The sequence below is a fragment of the Dermacentor silvarum genome, chromosome 2 (assembly GCF_013339745.2).
Source record: "Dermacentor silvarum isolate Dsil-2018 chromosome 2, BIME_Dsil_1.4, whole genome shotgun sequence".
NCBI lineage: Eukaryota > Metazoa > Arthropoda > Arachnida > Ixodida > Ixodidae > Dermacentor > Dermacentor silvarum.
The window spans coordinates 139274493-139298810 of NC_051155.1; the positions used below are offsets into that span (position 1 = coordinate 139274493).

Sequence of the window (24318 nt, forward strand, 5' to 3'; positions counted from 1 at the left end):
GGGGGGGGGGGGGGGGGTCGTTGCACTCGGAAAAAGCTAGTGAATTTCTGTCGCAATCGCCGTAAGTTCTCACTAACTGCATACGGTAACGTTAGTAACAGCTAAAGACATGGCAACAGTTACTAGCGGACTGCGGCACGAACTGCGGCCACCACCGAACGACGCAAGTATGATTAGTTGGTGTCACAAGTAAAAAAAACAAAATTACACATAGGAGACACATAGGCGTACAATCAAGAGTCAAGGGTGATAAATACAAAAAAGGGGGGTGGGGGCAAAACACCTGTATGCTTTCCAGGAAGGAGTGAATATAGGTAATGAGACAGTAATCGGCTGAGAAGGACAAGGGCTAAAGCAGAACGGATGCATCGGTGTTAGTCGCAGATTCAAATGCAGCGAGCGAGAGAGAGAAACATTTATTAAAATAAAGGTAAGTCGCAGGGTCCTTCGACGGGCCCTGGGCGGCAAGGCCAATGGAGCAAACAAACACGACTTGATCGGCAGACATTTTACACTACAAAGAATCAAACATGTACTGCTTCATGTTAATAAAGCACAATAAAGCGCCGAATGTTACACTGGTGTACATGGTACACAGTAATGAACAGGTAAATGGCGAGAAGCGTTAAGCACCGCACAGACTTCTTCGTAGACAAGGAGCGACCGCATGTGGCATTATTTGGAACATAATAATGTGCGCGTATTAGTAAAATTCCTTGTTTACAATCACGCGCGACAGTAGAGAGTTTTAGAATAGGGGCCCCAAAAGTTTGGGGCCCCAAAGAGCTTTGCGGGTGTTAGCGTTGGGGCATGCAAGAGCGATGAGTTTTAGAATAGGGCTTTGCGTTTGCGAACAGCGTCTTGCGCTTGCAGCGCCACTACGGTGTCAAAGAAAAACTATTTTAAATATTAAAATAAACTATACCATTTTATGATAGGAAGAGTAATTTTGACTTTCGTGCTTTTGCGTTTAATTGCAATTAAGATGTTATTCTATTAGCAGCAAGCGATTTATTGCGCCTAATTTTGAGTAACCAACTTGACGTGCCATCACCAGCCAAGCTAATCCACGTTAGGCCTATGTGCCATGAAATCGACAATCGAATTCAGAATCAGCGGCGTCTAATGAATCAATCTTCATTACACACGTTAGTTGAGAGACAGCGATAACCGCAGTCACTTCTCCTACCTTACTAACTTCACGCGTTACCACGAATCAAGCCGAGTTTGGTGCTCGGAGAGCTGCCGCTTCGATGGGTGCCGCCATGTTTGTTGACGCAAAACTTTTGGGGCTGCTTTTGGGGCTCCCGCTAAATCGGCGAAATAGCGTGCCCAACGCAAAACCCAAAAGCAGTTAGCGTCTCGCGCATGCGCAGTGGTGTCGACGCTATTTCTTTGGGGCCCCAAAACGTTTGGGGCCCCTATTCTAAAACTCCCTAGTAAGCGACGCGTCAACGTTAACCCATCACACAAAATCACCGATGCTCGTAGAAATAGCGCAACAATCGCAATGTCATTACGCAGCGAAATAAAACGTTGGACGAGACCGGCAGAGATATTACAAGCCGGATCACACGCCTTAATCAAATTATCGTATTTACTACATGTCGAAGTTTTATATGGTATTTTACATTCGAGATTGATATTCGAAGCATGCCTTTACTCTTCATGCTCTGAAGTGCATGCTTGCTTTTGTTATAGGCCATTTCGTAACCCTTCCCGGGCTGGAATGCCTTTGTCAATATCATTCCAGACGGCAATGACATTGGCGCAAAGGGAGAGTGAACGGTATCGCAGTATCCAATATAACCAATGGCATTGCAGACTGGAATAAAACGACTTAGACGAGCAGAAGTAAGCAACAAGCAGGTAAAGCAAATATATGCAGTTAGAGCATTATAACAATTCTTCCAGACCGCAATGACCTCGGAATGGCATTGCAGACTGCAATACGAATAAAGTATTTAGTTGAGCAGAAGCTAGTAACACACGAGAAAAAAGAAATTATGCATTTATTTACGTCGTTCTAACGACCTTTTTTTTTTTTTTTCTCCATACAGAGAGTTCGTACTTATAGCGGGTCAAAAAGCAAAGATCGTCCTCTTCCTTCCCATCCGTCGGGAGAGCCTCACGAGGCATGCAGACCGAATACGAGCGTCTCGCCGCATTCACCGCCGTTGAGTAAGCGCCGGAAATCGTTTTCCGCGAACGGTTTTTACGGGTGCGCCTCGGAGATTGCGAATCGCGAAAACGTGAGGGAACGAGACAGGCAGATCGCCACAGCTGCGTGAGACCTGTTCCTTGAAGCAATGTAAGCGCAGGAAGCGGCGTAAATTGACAATGCGTCCACCTGTCACATCCGCAGTTGACCCATAGGTGCTACACTTCGGAGACGCTACTATCTTGACACAGGCAAGGCGATAAAATAAATTCGAAAGTAAAGACGACCCCTAACTATAGCCCAAATAAGGGACACGGCGATAGCTCGTGAACAGCGCCCCCCAAACCCCAGGAACCCCCCCCCCCCCCACCCGTCCCAATACTTTGCCCAATGACTCCAGAGTACTACCTGGTTTGTTCAGAATAAGAACATGATTTGTAAATCACGATCTAATATAATAAGACGGCCCAATCAATGTTGAAAACGTTCAGAAGAAGCGGTAAAATAAAATAAAAATAAACAGACGTCCTCAATGATTACAACGTTACTTTGCGCTGAGCGATGACAATGACGCACTCTCACCTCCGGCGAAAGTTAAGAATTTGGACGATAGCTTCGATCAAAAGCCATCTAAAACATCCGAGCCATTACGCGAACTGAAGGACTAAAAAAAAAAAAAAAATGCGAGAATTTTACACTAATCTACCCTCTTCTTTTTGGCTTCGAGAAGCTCCAGGGCTGAAGAGTCCCGAGTCCTGAAGCGATAAACGAAACACTGGCATAGCACGAATCCTATATTAAAAACATTTCTTAATCACTTTGAAGCAGCGACTTGTCATGTTTCTGACTCAGTAAAGTTCCTCGGCGCGGCCAATATAGGATTGTTTATTATTTTTTTCTGCCTAATCGCTCGCGGGTGTGCTCAGTTGCGGTAAATTTGCGGTAAAATAACGCTTGCAACGTGGATGTTCTGCACTTCGCAACAGCTTGTAGCAAGGACGTATTATCGCTAGTCACTCGCTTAGTCGGTGGACCGTCATGAAACGGTCAGCTTCGAACACTCGTGGGCTGTTGGTGTAGTCAGTCACCAATGCTTCGGCGCCCGGATTAAAGAGTGCGCCCATTCACTTATTCTTCATACGTGGGACGTAAGTTTGAGTGTATACTGGGGTGGATGTGTGTAGATAATCTGCGAGAAACTTACACCAGAAAGCGGCGTCATTCCCTGTGTCACTGTGTAACGAGCGGTAGTTACTCTTGCCGATTCCGTTGTTGAAGCCCTTCGTTTGGAAAATAGCGATACAACGCTGGGACGGATGAGTGAATTTTTTAGTCCTTGTGTAGCAGCGCTTCGTGAACCTAGCCACACAGATTCATTTCATTCTTTCATACGTCATTCACTATTTCCGCGGCTAACTACTGCACACGTGTTCCCTCTACCGTCCCAAATTTTGCATCGTGTATAGAACACAGTACGTCAGCGACCACCTAGTTTCCGACAGATGATCGCAGAGTGGCTGGGCAGAAGTGGTATGGTTTCGCATTCGTGCGCTTTTGCTTGAAACATTCTTCTTTTTTCTTTTTGGGTCCACGTGCCAAAACCAGATCTGATTATGAGGCACGCCGTAGTGGATGGCGCAGGATTAATTTTGACCACCTGGGGTTATTTAACGTGCACTACAACGTAACCTTGCTTGAGGCAACGTGCACCGGGCCGCCGAAGGCGCCATCTCGTTCCTCAAGAGCAAACTGTACTCCGCGAAGAGAGTGTATAGAGAACTCCCATCCACACCTATATCCCATCGCGGAAGCATTAGCGGAAGGCGCACTGTGTGACCGCACGGCCGCTAAAACAGCTGCGAGGGCTGTTATGCAAAGCACAGGACGGGACTTGAGACCTAAAGGAAACAACGTGCTATGTCGTCCAGTCCTCATCATCGTTCATCACTTTGTGTTTTGTTTTTTAATCGCCCCGTTACCTTTTCACCCAAAAGCAAAGTAGCAGGCCAAAGCATACTAGCTGAGCCCGATCCGCTCTTTGCATTCCCTATGGTAAGTTATCTCCTACTCCCTCTCCTCGCTGTGAGGCGGTTAACGAGTCAAAGAGCGAAGGGCATAAAGAAACCGGCTTGCGGCGCGACACGCGCCCATTCGAAGCCACGTGGCCGCTATGAGAAATTTCTTCGGCGCTATACATCAGCCTGTACAACGTGCACCATCGTAGCTCAACCTCCTGCCGTGGACTATCGCGTCGCTTTCGGCCGGCCCTAAAGCTTGCGACCGCCATCGTCGAATCACTGACGCTATCTGCGTGACCCAAGGGAATGCGAACACTATGGATGACCTGCAAGTTAAAAAAAAAAAAAAAACTGCAGTTAGCTTTCGCTTATGCGCAAGCGCACACAATAATGAAACCTGGTTGCCCGAAAGGGAAGCGTTCGTGTACTTTTCTAGACCATTTGAATTTCCGATTCTCCGAACAATACGTGCACATCAAGTCCGCTCTCGCTCGACATGAGCGAACATTGCCTCATTTCACTGATTCAATGCTTCTTCGAATTCATAATCGCGGTAACGTCAAATGAAGAAAACGAACGTTACCGTAAAAGTAGAAAAAGAGAAAGAACATAGCTATATCAGCTCGCTTTCGAGCTGCAATCCTGCCCACAGAGTGAGCTATTGTGCGGGGGAAAAGACAATTGTAATTGAGCGCCCGGACTTTTCTTCCAAAAAATGATAACGCACAAAATGCGCCGCGGCGATGGCGGGGTGGAGACCGCTCGAAATCGATATTCGGAAACCGTTAAAAAAAAACTATCGCTTTCAGTTTTCAGCAGCGGTCTCCGAGATATAGGCAACGCGACGCAGTCCGCTAACGTTTCAGCTTCGCTGGCAACGCGACCGACGTAGAGTCACTCGAATTCCGACGAGAGGCTTTGGCGAAAAGGGTGGAATACTGGCCACAAACGGAACCAGAACTCTTCTTAAATCACGGCCTCCGACATCTCGGAAGGCATATATATTTGTATTGCTCACAGAAGGCACACGTTAAGACACTAGGGTGGCGGAGTCACGCGCCCTCGAAATCTGTGTGTGGACCCCGATATCCATGCGAAGGAAATTTTCATAAGGATAAAAATAAAAAAAAGGTGGAGCACATTTGGCAGACACACTCAAGTTAGTAACGGCAGCACACTGATATCACCCGGAAATAAAAATGTATACAATGACTACTTTCTGCCGGTAGTGACCCGCGGTTTCGATACGTTGAGATGATATACATTGAGACGAATCAAGGAAGCTGAGGACCTCAAGAGACAGGAGGACGGTGATTAAGGAAATACGCGCATTCTATTTAACATTAAAGGAAGGAAGACGAAGGGTCATTTAAAACGCAGAACCGATAACAGGTGGTCATATACTAACAAAATCTGGGCCAAAAAAAAAAGTGTAGGGAAACACAGCTGAAGGCGGCAGAGGTAATTGGATCAAGTGGTCAGATTATGATATTTACGAGGCGTATAACAACAGCTAAGGTTGGCGCGTGAAAGAGGTAATTACAAATTTCTTGGAGATCCACCAATCCTACAGTGACTCTTTGCGTAAGATGACGATCTCCGTGACAATATGAGAATGATGATCGACGAGCTGAAGCCGTTAAGGTTCATATATTAGACGACACATTAAATAAGAAGCAATGTACGTATAGGGCGAGTCTGGGCTAAAAGCCAATGAATGTATGCTTATACCACAGAATAGAAGAAGAAGAAGATAGGTGAAAAGGCAGGCGAATAATAGCCATCACCGAAGCCCGCCATTTAAGATTAGCATACGATGACGCACGCGCATGACCGAGATGTTAATCTCATGCTCCCAGAAAGTCTTAAGAGGGAGGGTGCAAAAGAAAGAAAAGGGCATCTTCAAATTGACAATGCAGATACAAAAGACAGCAGTGTGTCTGCGTGCAATTTACGTCAACGCTATCGCGCGCCTGTCTGGCTAATCGAAATAGGATGGCCGTTGTATTTAAAAATGCATCGAAATATAACTATCGCCAATGTCCTTCTCTGAGCTAGACGTAGCGGTATAGTGATTTCGCGGTAATTCCCTGGTTCGACTTATATCATTATTTTACATTACAGAGATCATCAGGAACTTAACATATAGCCAGTGCAATAGACCGTAGACACGTTAACTAAAGCACAGTAATTAATTTTCCTAATGCCTTCCTTGGATTTACTGTAGGTCGGCCTTATATACAGTGCGCCGACCGAACATCGAATTTAGCAACCCAGTGAATTACTCAGAAACATAAATGCCACAATTATTCTACGCGTTTATGACTGCCTTCCAAGTTTACGGTAAACGCGATCAATGTGCAATTCCACGAAAATCTAAGAGCGGCCCACTGAACCAGGCTCACATCCAACCAAAAGGCCAAGGCCTCACAAGGAATTTATTTGCGGAGCTTCTACCTACAAACTTCCGAGGGCTGTATGTCTTGATGTGTCTCCTTACAACTGGAGAAAATATACAATGCGGGTCAGGCCAATATTGTTATCTGCTGCAGACGATAGAATTCGCGCTGTAATCAGCAATAACATTAAAATCTCGCTAATGTAATGTTTTTTTTTTTCTTAGCCCACACGATGCAGTTGCGTAAATGAAGCCGGGTCACTGTTACGAAGCATGTCCCCTAAGTATAGGAGTCAAAGTATTTCATTTTCAAACACACAGAAAACGAATACCGAGGTACGTGCATCGATAGCCGAGAAAGGCTTTATAGTTTCTTGAAACTAGCACTGATTTCAATACATTTGACCCCAAAATCTGCCACGAAACACAGTGTTCGAAAAAGCTTTTGCCCCGCAACGTTTTAGGAAAGCTTTCAAAAGAAAGACAGAAATAGAGAAAGAAGAAAGAAAGAGAAAGAAAGGCATACCGGCAGCATTGTATAGCTGGTAGTTCGTCGGCCAGGTAATGGTTCATGAGAAATTCAGCGAGCGACTCAATCCGGACGTCTCCGATGAAACAGTTACAACGAAGGAGAACGGGGACAGGCGATTCTAGTAATGGCAGTTCAAACAGCTACAGGGCTCAGTCGGAGAGCTATAGCTTAGCACCAAATCCTCTCAAAGACGCGTGTCGTCACGCTCCGTCGGAGAAATAAGTTTCGGAAGGCAAGAGGAAGAAAGAGAAAAAACGAAGGAAAGAAAGAACGAAAGGAAGCAGCGCCGCTTCACTGCTTGAGGCAATCTACGAGCGCAACGGCTGAGACGACGGCAGATTTAATGCCTCGCCAGAGAGAACACGCTAATTCCTTAATGGGAATTGCGCCTTGACCGAGCATCGAGGCTTCTAGCGCACAGTCCAGCGCAATACGGCAGAGTCGACGTCACCCACCTACGCAGCCACGTGATGGGCAACGGAACTTTCGACACTGACTTCATTCGTGCCCTGGGCGTGGAACTGCGTAACAGAGCAATTCCCCCCCCCCGCTGACAGGTTCTCTAGTTTTCAGTATACTTATAGAAGCGGAGCGCCAGCCGCATCTAAGTGAACGCAACAGCGAATGGCTTTAGCAAAGTCCTTCAAAACTCTGGTTTTAACCTGTCTGTGCACGCGTTGCGCTAGCTTATGGATAAATCGGCACTTTTGCACGAAGGCGAATCATTCAAAATGATAGCAAGGTTTGGCTATGCGCTCGAGCTTCTTGCACGGAAGAATCGGCATGTCGCGAAGTAGCACATATAGTTTTTTTTTTCTTTTTTTCTTTTTCAGCGGCACCAAACTTGTAAATATTGCCTGTCACAGACAGCACAATTTTAACCCTTAATCTAAATTACTAGATGAGGCGACCATTACTTCGACAAGAAATCACAATGCTTAATTGAATAATTAACATAATTATGCGAATTAACATCGGTAAAGATGTACTGCGTTGTATTCTAAACGAGGCGGAGACTCAACTTAGCCAGTTACGTGATTTAATTTTCTACGCCACGACAGCGCGCGAGTACACGCAGACGCACACACAGACGCACACAATATTACCTTGAAATCGGCATCGTCACACCAATTTACCGCCACCAGGGTCTCGCCGCAAAATTCAGTTTCGCCTTCACTTTCTTTTCTATAGTAACTAACCTAATATAGGGGGAAATTAAAGAAAATTGAGTTTTGAAACAGTATACTTTATCATGTCTACAGTGGCGCGGTCTTTCCCTTTAGTGCCCCTTCAAGTTACTGCTCTACGAGTCACTCATTCGCCCCATTGTTGAATACGCTGTTTTTCGTTTTGAACCCTTATATTATCGGCAATGTCGAATCGGATCGAAACAGGGCACTGCAATGTATCTGTCGTCGCTATACGACTGCGATTTTCTTTTTTTCACCCTCTTCAACTTGGTCCTCTTTGAACGTTAACGTCGCTCTCTTTCCTCGTGCCACGTTGCTGAGTCATTAAAATTCCTGCATTGTATTAATAGTATAGTCTTTGTCGACTGCATATAGCGCTAGCTATACAGGGTGTTTCACTTTAGCTGCACCAAATTTTTAATAATTGCCTGTGGCAGATAGCACAATTACAATCCTTGATCTAAACTACTCGATGAGGCGGCCATTACTTCCACGAGAAATCAAAACGCCTAATTGAATAATTAACATAATTACGCTAATTAACTTCTTAATTATTTCACGGCACATCTTTCAATCTACGAATTATAGCCGCTGAGTTCACAAGGCGTATCCACTTGGAACGAATTCCCAGGACTGAACCAGTTCCGAGATAATAATTTTGAAAGTGTCCGACGAAATGTATGGGCGTTCCAGTTAAATTCTTGGGGAAAACGCTGTTTTATGCATTGAAGCACGAAGTTAACTGGAACGCCCAGGCATTTAGTCGGACACTTTGAAAATTAATATCTCAAAACTGATTCAGTCCTGAGAACTTGTTCCAAGTGGATACGCCTTGCAAACTCAGCGGCTATAATTCGTAAATTGAAAGATGTGCCGTAAAATAATTGATGAAAAAGTTAATTAGCATAATTATGTTAATTATTCAATTAGGCGTTTTGATTTCTCGTGGAAGTAATGGCCGCCTCATCGAGTAGTTTAGATCAAGGATTATAATTGTGCTATCTGCCACAGGCAATATTAAAAAAATTTGGTGCAGCTAAAATGAAACCCCCTATATGTATATCATCCGGTAGGCCCTCAATATGACGAGCAATTATTAACTTCACGCATTTCTTTCCGTGTACCATGTGTCTTCAAGAGTAGTTTCCTTCCGAGAAACGCTGATCACAATTGAATTCATTATCAGTTGTGCGCTTCTCGCCACAGAATCAGTTTGTTAAACGCCGTTAACCATATCTCATCGTGCATTTTTAAAAGTATTTTATATCCGTGTCACCGACGTCACTACGTACATGTTAATTTAAGCGTATAGCTGCAGTGTGCGTATATAGAGGATGACCCCATGTGGGCAGAAATTTGCCCGAGTATTTACTGATAGCGCGCTCGTGCAGGGCATTCGAGATGCCGAATATTAAATCACGACGATCGAGGTCGCGATTAGGTAGCTAGAAGGTATAGATGCCGGCCCTGTTGTCTTTTGTTTAACCATCTCTGTTACGAAGCAAAATGTTATCGTATAAATTTCTTATTAATTACGACTGCTCTGCAAACAGTATGTGGCCACGACGTACGGGGCCGTGCTGCAAACACAGTGATGTGCGTGACACGCGAACTATAGAGATGAACTATTCACTTCATCGCGAACTGCGTACAAGTTTATTACAATCCCCTTTTTATCTATTATCTATCCTCCCCCGTATATCTTTATTCACTGTACGGCGCGCAATAGAAGTTACGTAATTTATCCATCACTTCCGGTGTAGCTTACTTCGTAAAACACCTAACAAATTTCCAAGGTCGTTCAGTAACAGCTGTGTTGCGGACACAAATGCCGCATCATTGAGTTTTATGGGTGCTAGATACTTCTTTCTGGCGTTGGCGGTTCCTGTATCAAACCTATATCTATCTATAGTTTCCTAGCACAGCGAGGCAACTATAGTCTCTACCGACATTCGTAAACATTGCGAAATGTCAATCTTACAACGCAATATTCTGCTAAAAATAACCAATTTACAAAGTCACGAAGCCGTTTGAAGCCAGAAGGTCGAAGTTAAGGCAAATACGTGCACTAACCGCCATTCCCATCCTGGCTGAACCGCCATACTTGCAGCTCCCGTAGGTCACTATAGTGCCAAGGTAATCTTCTCCAGTAGTTTTGTTTAAGGAACTCTATATGGCGTCTGCGTGGCCTCGGAGATCTCACGGGCGCTCCTTTGCGCCGGTGCGAATCCCGGAGGCCACGGCGTCTGGAACGCCTCAGCGCGGCTGCCAAATATGTGGAACGTGCGGCACACCGGCGCCACATCTCGATGGCTTTCGACGTCGAACGCCATCTTGTAGAGTCTCTCGTCATGATGCGTCAATCGGAGTGATTTATAGGTTGATAGAGTTTCATTATACCATTAGCACTGACGTCGTTCTCGGATAGCCAGGGCACTTAATTAGAGGACGCGTAAACAACGTTGGTTTCGCTGCAATATTAACTATATTACTGACATTTAAGCACTCGAGCTAGGTACGCAGTTATATCAAATGCCAACCACAATGTGGAGAAAAGAACAAGGGAAGTCCGCGCTCATTATGCGCTGCTTTATGTCCTAGTTTTCTTCCTTTACTATAACTATATATTTACTATAACTATATATGTGAGAAAACACCAATTCCAGATGTATAACGGGGAAACAAGATCTCCTATGAAGCCTTAATTCCAAGAAGGCTATATGTGCTAAGTCCCGACCATTTATTGATAATTCCAGGCGACATTCAATACAAGCCAAACCCTGCATACTTCGGCATTCCCACGGAGTCACACACCAGCCTTTAATAAACTTGCAACGACGGTGGCGCCATATTCCCCCCTAGGTACTACTGTAAGAAATCATATAGATGTGATTACTCTATTAATATTTATTCAGGAGTATATATACGTGTAACGCTTGGGGCTTAGTATCTCAATGCGACCGACACCCGTGTGACAACGCTAGCGGAATGCACAGAATTAGTTTTGAACAGGTCATACGAGGGCGGTCCGATAAGTACTTAGCCTTACCGCGAGAGCACGACGCTATCGCATGAGACATATACTGACGTTGAGTACGCTCTCTTAGAGGGACACATGCAAATGTCCAGTCGAATCGGGCTCGTGGTTTTGTTTTTGGCCGCTTGAGGAAGAGGAAGCAGGTGATTTTTCGTGTGTCCGTTAAAAAATGGAAAAAGAGCAATATCGGGTCGGTGATTCGATTCTTGTTTTTGGAAGGGAAATCGCGCAGCGAAATCAAAGAGCGACTGGATGCCGTCTACGGCGAGTCTTCTCCTTCGATGGCAACCGTCAAAAATTGGTTCAACGAGTTTAAACGTGGTCGCACGTCGGTTTTTGATGAGCCTCGCCCAGGGGCCCCGCAAACGGCTACCACGGCCGATAACGTGGCAAAAATCCACGACCTCGTATTGGCAGACCGCCGACTGAAGGTGCGCGAGATAGCTGAGACAGGTAGGCATCTCAAAAGACCGCGTGGGTCGATCATATCCTGCATGAAATTTTGGGCATGAGAAAGCTGTCGGCGCGATGGCCGGGTGCCGCGTTTGCTCACTCCGGTGAGCAAACGGTGAGCCTCGGTCTGCTTGACGGCGTCCTATACACGTTCCCGTGACGGCTGCTGACATTTATAACATCTCTAGCATTTCGTGAAAAGTTCATCGTGTTGTGAAACCCAACTCGACGGGACACCGTCGAGAACGACAAAGAAAAGAAGCACCGAACAGGTTGTAAAATGCGGTGGCAGGTTTCCTGGATTCTCACCGCCTTGCCTGCCTTGTTTTTTTTTTTTTTTTTTTTTTTTTTTCATTTTACTCTCACGAATACGTTTTCTGAAAACAATCAGAACACTCAATCAAACGCGCTCTTCCCGTCCTTTGACATATATTTGCGCATTCACACAATCTTTCTGACGCATTTCGTGATCATCGCCCGGTCCTCTCAATGTCCCTTGCTTGTGTTGACAGAGAGAGAGAGACAGATTTCAGGACGATGTCGCGACGGTGATGGCATCTGAGAGGAACAGCAAGAACAATTGAGCGCTGACCTTCTGCGAGTTCCGCACTTGTGACATCGCTTTTCTTTCTCCGTAGTGTCCTCGTCTCTCTTCAGGGTATGCTTCACTATTGTGAAAGTCTTGAAAAACCAACTCCGAAGAATTTCGGTTTCGCTCAATTCATCGCCAAGAGACTTGGCAAGAAGATATGGCTACACCGAGAAATATACAATTGAACACGCAATTTTTTATAATTTTTTTTCAAAGAGAAATAGGCGCTAAGCACAGACTCTTTCGATCAACGAAAGTTCGAGAAACGGTTATCTCAGCGAACGTTAATAGAGAGTTTTAGAATAGGGGCCCCAAAGAAATAGCGTCGACACCACTGCGCATGCGCGAGACGCTAACTGCGTTTGGGTTTTGCGTTGGGCACGCTATTTCGCCGATTTAGCGGGGGCCCCAAAAGCTTTGCGTCAACAAACATGGCGGCACCCATCGAAGCGACGGCTCTCCGAGTACCAAACTCGGCTTAGATTCGTGGTAACGCGTGAAGTTCGTAAGCTAGGAGAAGTGACTGCGGTTATCGCTTTCTCTCAACTAACGTGTGTAATGAAGATTGATTCATTAGACGCCGCTGATTCCGAATTCGATTGTCGATTTCATGGCTCGTAGGCCTAACGTGGATCTGCTTGGCTGGTGAAGGCACGTCAAGTTGGTTACTCAAAATTAGGCGCAACAAATCGCTTGCAGCTAATAGAGTAACCTCTGAATTGTAATTAAACGCAAAACTACGAAAGTCAAAATTACTCTTCCTATTATAAAATGGTATAGTTTATTTTAATATTTATAATAGTTTTTTTTTCACCGTAGTGGCGCTGCAAGCGCGAGACGCTCTTCCTATTATAGAGAAGTCAGAGAAGCACAAAGCAAAATTAGTTTTGAAGAAAGGCTCAGGAACATGGATGAAAATAAATGGGCGGCTAAAGTGCACAAGTATCTCTACATGAAAAGCGTGGACACAGAATGGAGGAAGAGGTCAAGGAAGTTGGCAACCAAGTACAGGATAATCGAAACTGTAAATAGACAACCAGGGGTCATCAGAAAGAAAGTGAGAGAAATAGAGACCGTGAATTGGATGCAAAGAATGGAAACGAAAAGGACAATGGAGATTTACAAGAATGAGAAGAAAGAAATTAGAAGGGAAAATCTGTACGATAACACAAAGGGCAGTGCCTTGCTATTTGAGGCTCGAGCCGGTTGCCTAAGGACGAAAACATATCGGAACAAATATTCGGAATTAAATGAGACATGTGTATGCTGCAGTAAAGATCCAGAGACCACTCAGCACATCCTAATGGAATGCGACGGGATCCACCCAGCGAGAACCGTAGGTAACGTGCAACTCCCAGAAGCGCTTGGGTTTAAAGTGGAAGGAAACAAACAGATCAGCCGTAGAGATCAGCAAGAGACGATTAGAGTACTGGTGGAAAAAAAGTAGGGAAAAGATGGATGCGACCTGATCTCTTAAAATCATAGGCAGCGGTACAAGGTAAATTTCTGAAAAAGAAAAATAATGATAGGTATACAAAAATGCTAGATAAAGAACATGTATAGTATACCTGATTAAATCAAGCAGGCTAGGTGACTATTTGTCGCCGCCCCGTTTCAAAGGGGATGCCAATAAATCATCATCATCATCATCATCATCATCAGCTATTCGGAAACGCAAAGCCCTATTCTAAAACTGTTCACTTTTGCATGCCCCAACGCTAACACCCGCAAAGCTCTTTTAGGGGCCCCAAACATTTGGGGCCCCTATTCTAAAACTCTCTAATTTCTCGCTCACTGTTTCGAACTGCGGCAGAGCTAATGCATGAAACGACGACAAAATTAAAGAAGAAAGAGGACAATGCAAATTCCCCGTTTCTCCTTACCTTCCGTCTTTGTTTCAGTAGCGCCGCTGTTATACAATGCATGTTCAGCTGCTCGCCCATTTTTTTTTTTTTTTTTTTCATTGTACAAGGTGTACCAGCTAACTTTAGCCGAGGCTTAAAAATATGCCGAAGCACTCCATAGGAAGACGCGACCAAATGCATGTCGTTATGTCGTTGGCTATTGTATGGAGCAAAGTCACACTATTTCTTTTTTTCAGGGGGGGGGGGGGGGGTCTTTTTTTTTTTTTTTTGAGCCGATTTATTCAATTTTCTGTCACACACATTCTTCACTTTCTTGGAGCTCAATGCGGCTCGCTTTAATGCACGCTTTGGTCTCATTCTGTTCACTTCTTTCTCCACACTCAACTGCTTTTGATACTGGCTTTTTTTCACATGTTCTCCGCAGCTGACTTCATTTTTCGGTTGCCGACTATATATAAATATATATGTAGCGCAGTACAAGCCGCCGGCACACGTGACCTGACGCCTGCGTACTCGAAGTGTAGGTAATATTACCGATTGCTCTAATTGTTTTTTAATAACGTAAAGAGCTTAAGTTTGTGCGTGCTGTTCTACTCCAGACAAATAAGCAGTAATGGAGAAGTGACTGGATAAGGGTAAAATATAGTTGCTGTTTTAGCCAAGTTGGTGGAAGAAGCCTGTATTCGTCCGACTGCGCGCGATATTTTGGAACGCAAGCAATTAATATGCTCAGCCCAGGTTAACTGTTCACTAACGGCCACTCAAAAAAAAGAAAAAGAAAAAACGTGTAGTGCTCACACGTTCAAGGTATTCCTTTCTGAAACTGAGGACAGGATCGAAGAATTTTATTTTTACGTTTAAGGACAATAAATTTTGTTTTCTGCACATTTAGCTGGAGCTCATTCGCATTTATCCGTAATAATAATAATAATAATAATAATAATAATAATAATAATAATAATAATAATAATAATAATAATAATACTTTATCGATCACCTGAGTATGGTACAATACAAGAATCGGGCCTGCCAAAGTCGGAGTGGGCTTGAACGGCAGTGCCTGGCAGACAGCGACAGAGACATCAGTAACAAGTTGTTAGGTTGTAGACAACAGTGAAAAATAAAAAAAAGCAGACAAAAAAAAAAAAAAAAAAACACGACAGGCTTCTTATCACGCATTAATGTGTCTAAGAGCCTTTCCGAGACCACATTTCGTCTTCACGACTTGTATGCTTTGGGGAATTGAATTAAGCATTGCGGGGACGTAATAGTTACGGAGTCTTCGACCGTATCTCGTCTTACGGCGGGGCGTAACATAAGGATTCTTCGGTCTGAGGCAACGAGCACGAACATAAGGAATTTTATACTGGCTTCTCCAAAAATGCTTTAAGACTACAGTTTCTAGCAGCAAAGAATTGAAATCAGGTAAAGACAAAGTTTTAAACACATCAGATTTGGGGGAGACATCATATGCAACTTGCTTCAGAATACCACGAAGGACGGAGTTGACCCGGTTTACCAAATGTTGAGCGCCATGACCATATGTAGATATCCCATACCGGATTACACTGTAGCACAAGGCATGTACTACTAGCTTTCGGACAGACATTGGCATGTAAAATTTTATATTATACAAAAAACAAGACACTGCGCGAAGTTTTTGACAAATATGTGCGAAATGAGAATTCCAGGATAAGTCGTTGTCAAAAAAAAAATAATAAAAAAAAACACCAAGGTATTTAATTGAACGAGTGTATTGCACAGGGTCACACGAACAGGGATTGCAATGTGATGTGTGCAAATATAATGGGGACGACAGGGTAACTTGCCTCACAGGGTTGTGGAAACAGATTAGTTTAGTTTTGGACGCATTGACATCGACTACATTATTCCGAAACCAGTCCATAACTTTTGTTGTTGCCATTTGTAAAGAAGAAATGGCGTCAGAGTAACTTCGAGCGTATGAAACAAGGACAGTGTCATCAGCATACTGATGTAAGTTGATAGATCAGACAACTATTTGTTTGCATTTGCTATAGTGTTCAAGAAGTCGTGACCGGAGAAAAACGTGTCATCTGCATACAGAACTATATCAGCTGAACTAGATATATTGATAATATCATTAATATAAACTAGGAAAAGTAAGGGCCCGAAAATGGGGAGCCCTGAGGAACACCTGTACATATTGTGCGAAAAGCAGATATGGCCTACCGCTTACAACTGCGCACTGTATTCTAGACGATGAATAACTATTAATAAGCTCCAGAGCAATACCTCTTATTCCATAAAACAGCAATTTACATAATATTACTTCATGTTTAATAGAATCAAACGTTTTTTTCTAGTCTAGGGATAACCCAAGTGTAATAAACTTATTTTCAATAAGTGCCCCCGTTGATTCCGTGGAATGTACTTCGACGTTGATACCCCAATGACACCGGCCTCCGCTGCTCGGCTAATACGCCAAACATAACACGTAACAGCAGTTCCGCTAGCTTATGGAATTATGTTAGCAGTCATGCTGGAGTGCTATTCTGGAGAAATCATCTTGTCTGCTCTGATTGGCTGACAGGGCTGCGACGGCCTGTCTGATTGGCTCAAGACGATTGCAGAATTCAACAGTGTCCAGAATATAGCCCCCCAGGTTTCGATGCTTTGGTTATTTTTCGTATATGGTCTAAATGCAGCGTTTATCGAAGTAAAATATGCCGGAACAATTTACGGGCAACTTAAGCACGGTATGGCCGCCCGCTACACACGGTTTCACACGGCGCGTGGCATCCGCTCTTGTAATTTTAACGCGACAGCGTTCAAGGTCCCGTGTCGCAGAACATTCGCCGTCGTTCCACTCTTGAAGGCGAAGCTTATAGGCGTCCTCCAAATTTTTTACCTAGGGCTATATTATGTTACGAAGCCACACGAAAAAAAAAAAAAGGAAGAAAGAAAGAAAAAGGAGAAAAGACAGAAGTAAGCACACCGCTTTAACCGTTATTTGGGATATCAGTAACGGATGTTACTTTATGCTCCTTTTGGAAATCTCAGCGTTGCCCGCCATGAATTTTGTGGTAGAAATGCTGGCAATGATAGTGCGTATTATGGAAACCATGGTGTACAGTCAAGAGCACAAGTCTGGGGACCAGAGGTGGCGCTAAAATGTTCTTTCTTTGCAGCCTATTCATAAAGGCTGAAATCAAGTGGTACTACCTATACGTGCGCCAGTTTGAACAGCAATGAGAAAATTTCACGTTGCACGGTTGCGCTAGAAGTTTTTTTTTTCTTTTTTTTTTATGCCATGGTCTCATTTGATCTCGACTGTACGTGCTGTAAATGGGCATGATGGAATACACAGTGAGTGTAGCGGATGGATGGTGGGCGCCAGCTATATTATGTTGGTCATGCTGCGGTCAATGGATGCGATGGTTAGCATGGTGGTAGTCTCATGGCGAGTTTCTTGAGCACGGTGGCGGGTACATGGCGGGCGCCACGTACATCGCCCCGGGTAAGCTGGGAACATTGCTTGTGGAGGTGGACGAATGCTGTACATGCCCGTGGTATAGCTTTATAAAGGCAGATGTTATAGGAGTACAGCGTAAGGAACACGTGCCGGCGCAATACGACACGCTCGCTATAGGCACTCGATTTCTGTCAAACATAATCATCCCGTATATCGTGTGCAGCTCCGCAATCCGCAAAAGCGATACCTGTTTTCAAGAGGGTCCTCCTAAAACAGAGCATGAGAGAAAGTGGGGAAGAAACAAAAGACCCACAGCTGGTCCCAATAGCTGGTCCCATAAAAGCACACTATACACGCGGCTTCTTTTTCTCCTTCTTTCTGGGGTTTTACGTGCAAAAAACAGTTCTGATTATGAGGCACGCCGTAGTGAAGGGCTCCGGGTTAATTTTGACCACCTGGGGTTCTTTAACGTGCACCTAAATCTAAGTACACGGGTGTTTTCGCATTTCGCCCCCATCGAAATGCGGCAGCCGCGGCCGGGATTCGATCCCGCGACCTCGTGCTCAGCAGCACAACGCCTTAGCTAACTGAGCCACCGTGGCGGGTATACACGCGGCTCTGTCTGCGATAACCAGACGTTACGAAAAAAAAAAAAAAAAAGAACCGGGTGGTCTCGACAGGGGCGAGGTATATTATTCGGTGCCCACAGCACGCTAATCAACCGCAACAGGTGCACGCGGCTGCGTCGAAAGTTACCCGCCGACTGTTCCCACAAGAACAGTCGGGCGCGCCATAAAATCAGTCACGAAACCCATGCCGGCGGTTTAGTGACCTTCGCAAGTGGACCATCGGGGCTATGCGCTAATTAATCGAGGACTCTTTTGCCGAAGCATGAGAACGCATGGGTAGCAAGACTGTCATAGAAACCTTTCTTTTCATAGTCCCACCTTATACACGTCGCACGACAGGGCAACGTGTATATATTCTCCACATTTGCAGGCAGTGGCGTAGCCAGCGGGTTATTTGTAGTCCCTGCATGACAACTTTGAGACAGGATGCGAGTCGGTGCCGACCGCACATGATACGATACACCTCTTCCTCATTACTATACGGGCGTGGAAATATTCGAAACTTTCGAAAAACGAGTATCGAATCGCCACTATTTGTAGACACGAACATTTTTCGAATAGCTGTCGAATATTTGAAATCGTCAGCAGCGCGCCATTAAACACAATATTCGTTCGAAAGTACGCTAAATTTAATCCCGCCCTACCTGACGTGGCCATAGTGAACATAAAAGACGTGAAGTTGCGTAACAGAGAACGCTATGCTGCTCGAGCAGCCCGACCATTCCGGCTCAACCGCTATCATTCGCACTCACCAAGAGTCATGAGTATACGAACGAATCGCCGATTTGTTCCCAATGCTGTACTTGTACTTTTGGCAATTAACAACGCTTAATGAAGTACAATATACTGACAGAAAGGTGCTGACGTACGGAATACAAGGATGCAAACATCGCGTTACAATAACGGTGAAAACGGCTGCTCATTATTCGAAAACTATTGAAAAGTATTCCATTTTCGATTCAATCACGTACCTCTGACAATATTCGATTCGTATTCAAATAGGTCTCAAAAATCGATATTCGCACGCTCCCACTCATTAGTTTTCTTATTTTTTCTTATTTTTTATTCTTCTTCTTACGAACTGCGGCGCAGCGTACGTCACCTATATATGAGCTGTTTTATTAACATAATTTTTTTTTACATTTTTAACAAGCCACACACTATTCAGAGGCAGCAAAAGATACTTATACGCTACTCTCGCGCGGTCATGAGTATACCAGCCGCCTCTAATGAGCCGGTCCATCGGAAAGCACTCAATGAATGGCACGCACTCGAAGGTATCAACCGACGCACACCAGAAAGGAGTCGATTAGCTTTCGTCGCGCAATAAACTACAGGCTTTTTTTTTTTTTTTTTTCGTGGTGTCATTTGTTTCCTTATCTGCACTGTCGGCAACGCCCGTCTTCAGTTCATTAACGCAGCGGCAGAGAAAACGCGGGGAAAGCGAATAAGAAAACCGAGCAGCTCGGACCCAAGTGCTAAACGGTAGCAGCGATGGAGACTGGAGCTTGTAATTCTCCTCTTTTTCTGTTACATCGTTCAAGTTCGCGTTTCGAGGGGTGCTGTTGATGATCATAGTGGTGGTCCTTAAAGACAACAGAAATAAATATCGACAATGTATCCTTTCAAAAACACAATTTTTGTTTATTTAGCTACAATAGGTTCAGTACTGGAAGAGAAAATGAAGACCAAGCGGTAAGTCAGCGTTACTACACAAATTCCTCAGCTTTTCTTCCTTTATTTTTTATTATTTTTTATAATTGTGGGCAAGGAATAGTTAACGAAACTTGCTAAGTTCAGTCTACGATCCATTCACAATAGAATGAGGTTTATCTGCACAGATAAAAAAGATTCCGACGCTCTTAAGAAACGTTTGCACCCTTTGGGGGCTTACCTTGTCCCCGAATCGTCATCTAGCTTGGGTACCTTTGCTTTATTTAACGCTGCGTGCCCGGTACTTCAATGTCACGGATGGCATGTGCGTTATCAGCGAGACATGGCATTCCTAACATAAAAGTAGCGAGCGCAGAGTTTTCAAGGAAGGAAACGCAAGAGAGATGGAAGATAACAGTTTTCAGGACAAGATACGCCCCGAAGGGTGTGGTGGTGGTGATTTAAAAAAAATGTCGCAGTTTCGCCCGAAAGGCGATGCATTAATTGCGATGGCAAATTAGTAGAGAGCTATTCGGGGTAGGGATAGTAGTTTTATCGGCTGCATAAACTTGGACACATTCGCTTACTAACTGAATTAACAAGCGTGGTGTCGGTGCGCACAAGCAAACATGAATAGATCACACTGAATGACCGCAGACGACTGTCAAAACGCTGGCAGCAAGCGCAGCCGCCGCAGCGGGCGAAGGTTCGTGCGGTCTATCGCTTCAACGGAAACTGAGCGGCGAATGCACAGCGCATACAAAGGTCAGAGCCGTGTGGAGATTGCTTTTAAGAGACGGTGCGGGCGACCGCCACAGCCGGGCAAGGTACAAGCGCAGTTGTTCGCAGAGTAGAAGCTGCCCCCCCCCCCTCCCTCCCGCGCTGCCTTCCCGCTTTCTTGCTTTCGCGTGGGAGATTGAGTGGCCAGTTCCCCTTGCGCCCGGTTGCAAGATACGCATTTGGTGCCGCAGCACAGCGTCGCCCCCCTCCCTCTTTCCCATACCCCCACGGCCTTTCGCGGGACGGAAGTCGCGTTTGCTCTCCGCCGTGCGTTCGCTCTCCGTGAAGGCGCGTGTCCCCCGCGCGCCTTCACTCGCACAGACGGCACGCGGCGACGATTTTATCACCCTTGGACTTGTCCTCCACGTCTCATGCTCCTCCTCCGCATCGCCCTCGTTGATCTCCTCTCCCATCGGTGGGCGCACCTCGTTGAGAAGCGTGCTCGCTACCGCCCTTGTCGGTGAGATTTTCCCGCGGAAGCCGCATTATACGAGTAATTGGTATTTCGTCTCGCACGGCTGTACTGTAAGCGGTATGTGTATACATGGAGTGCTATGAAAAAATTAACGGGAGTCTGAAAAGACTGTACTATATCCGGTCCTGCACTATAAGCGGTTACGTTATAAGTGGTCTATACTGTATAGGATAATCCGATTCTGGAGAATCCGATTCTGGAGAATAACGATACATTGACTGTGTCTTTTAATCGAAACGCTTAATTAACCCTTTATGGATGAGTGCTTCCTACAGACAAAATACCAGACATTTTTTTTTGTGTTTTTACAAACAGTTTTGTGTGTGGAAAAAGAGGAGTCGGGCGCTCACATGCCGCCAACTTTCCAATAGGCGGGTGTCTGCGGAACTCCCGTAGTTGCCAAACACTGGGCCGGGGAGCGCGCTTGTGCCCATTTTACTGGTAGGCAGTCGGCAGTAGCACTTGTCTGCCTCCCACTGCAGCGGTGAATGCTCGGCTATTTCACCAAAGCTGTGGTGGGACAAGGGGCGCGCAGACACATTCCCAAATCTCTATAGGGCACCTTTGGGAGATGAGAACCCATATGAACAACCGAGCGCCGGGTCGCGGTACATCTCTACGAATTAGAAAGAACCCGTGGGTTTTCGGCGGCACCGGGATTCGAACCCAGGACTTTCCGCATACTAGGCCGACGCTTTGGCATTTCACCAGCGATGCTCACGAAGGTTTCAACAGGATATCAAGGGCACCGGCTGCTTTCTCAAACGTTATGTTACGGTTAAAGTTATGGCTGAACACACTACTGGGGAATAGGCCATGAACTGAGCGGTAGTAGAGAAAAATTGAAGACAAGTAAAAGCAAATTTTGGTAAATTAAAGAGAAGATATTAAAGGAATAATAATCTTGGTAATATGAATTTTTCAAAATATATTAAAGATGAGGTGCTATTATTATTGTTGATATTGATGGTGATAAAAAAAAAAGACATTGAGAAACTAGCGTGGCGCTCCTCTCTGTCTCTCTTATAAAATTAAATATACGTTCCTATCGCGGTAACCTATAGTGCCGACACCCCAAGGGAGAGTATAACGGGAAGCGTAAGGCCCAGCCCAAGCTGGCGAAGGGGCTAAGGCTGATGTATCGTTCGTCCGACACAATTCGAGTATCTGTGAGTCCCTGTCTAGCTTAGTTTCGTTATTTGACACACAATATGCGATAATGTTTTGGGAGGTCTTTTGAAGAAACACCTATCTGAATTACATTTTCAGTTAACAGGTTGTGCGCATATAAGAAATGGAAAAAATTCTGCGCTTTCGATGTACCATGCGGTTCATGAAACAGCTGACAAGCTGTGGCGCGTAGACAAACGTAGTCGCCAAGTGCACTGAGAAAGCCTCCTACAAAAGAAACCTACCCACCCAACATGAAAAGGAGCAACGAATGAATAAAATACGGGGGAAAAAATAGCACAACAAGGATGCAGTATAAACAAGTAAGACGCAAGTTTCGCCAAACGAATTTTATTTAACCTTCAAGCATTAATAGAGGTTCCGGTATTTCCAGCGTACATGCACAGGCGGCTGACAATCGGTTTTTGCGATGGCACGTTTTATGCCTTCGTTATAACAGCATTTCGTTTCAACAAGAGGGACTTCTCTTGTATCGTTAATTCTTCTTCTTTCTGGGGTTTCGCGTGCCAAAACCAGTTCTGATTATGAGGCACGCCGTAGTGGAGGGCTCCAGATTAATTTTGACCACCTGGGGTTCTTTAAGGTACACTACAACGCAAGCACACGGGCGTTTTTGCATTTCGCCTCCATCGAAACGCGGCCGGGATTCAATCCCGCGATCTCGTGCTCAGCAGCGCAACTAGGTGACAGCCAGCGCGGCGGGTGTATCATTAATTCCATGTGCTGTTCTTCTATTACTCGACACAAAATGTCGCCTGCGGCAGATTTCGATCTCGCCTCTTCAGGTGGATTTCTCGAAGCGGCGGGTAAGCACAAAGAGTCGCACTGTGCTATAAGCCTGATGAATGACGTTGTCCTAATTAACATTTAGTAAATTACTGCGGCGAACATGTTGCCTTTGCAAATCTGGGCAGTGCTGAAGTCATGTTCATTCGGCAGAAATCATTAGAGTAGCAGGAGCTCCGAACAGCCATCACCAACAAGCCCCACGAAATAGAATGACAGCCAACTTAGGTGCACTGCAGGGCACAACTAAGCGCAACGTATTTCGTTGCACACTTTGCCGAAGCACACCTCGGAAACGGGTGCTAATGTCGAGTATTTGCTAAACAGACACGTCTCATATCTGTGCGTGTTCAATTTCACAATTTCAGCCTGCTCCACGAAGCAGATAATTAGTGCAGATTTACTCATTAGCTAACCAGACACTGCGTCTTATGGTGCCAAGTAACGCCGTCCTCCTAAGTTAATTCACCGCCAGAAACGATTATCATTGATTCTGTGTGCTTTGAAAAAGAGAGAAAAACAATATAAAAGGCCTTGAAATGTCCCATAGATAGTACTTTTTTTTTTTTTTTTTTTTTCAGGTTTATGTCTCTACGTGAATGAATCATTCTAACTCGTCCACACTAGCATTGTGACGAGCAGCTAAAACAAACAATTCAATCATTCGAGTGCGGTGGGCGCTATATATGAACACCAACCCCAGGGTACCAGGAAGCGAACAGCTGAACGGAAAGCATCGCTTGTCAAAGCCACGACCTACCAGACGTGCGGTAAACACGCCCAGCCGACATTTAGGCCGGCATTCAAGCGCCCAGCTGTTTCACGCGTTCGTTTCACGCGTATGCCTCCAGACGAACACCATGATAAATAAATTTCAGTGAAAGCAGAGGTTATATATATATTACAAGCTAGACCAAGCAGGCAAGTGTGAATCGGACAGTGAAACGCACATTTTCGATTTTGCGATGCCCATAGGTGTCACACTGGGCTTGGCAATAACGATCGCAACCCAGAATTAAACACTTCACATCTAACTGCGTCACTCAGGCAGTCGCGCACGCGAAGCGTAGCTAGAATTTCACTTCACAGCGAGGGAACACCTGC

The 24318-nt window shown here is 45.0% G+C and overlaps 1 protein-coding gene across 4 annotated transcripts in view; it reads right to left on the reverse strand.

The window, feature by feature from the left end:
• Nucleotides 1–24318, reverse strand: part of LOC119441840 (tyrosine-protein phosphatase non-receptor type 4) — a 356409-nt gene that overhangs the window by 331424 nt on the left and 667 nt on the right. The window lies entirely within an intron of this gene.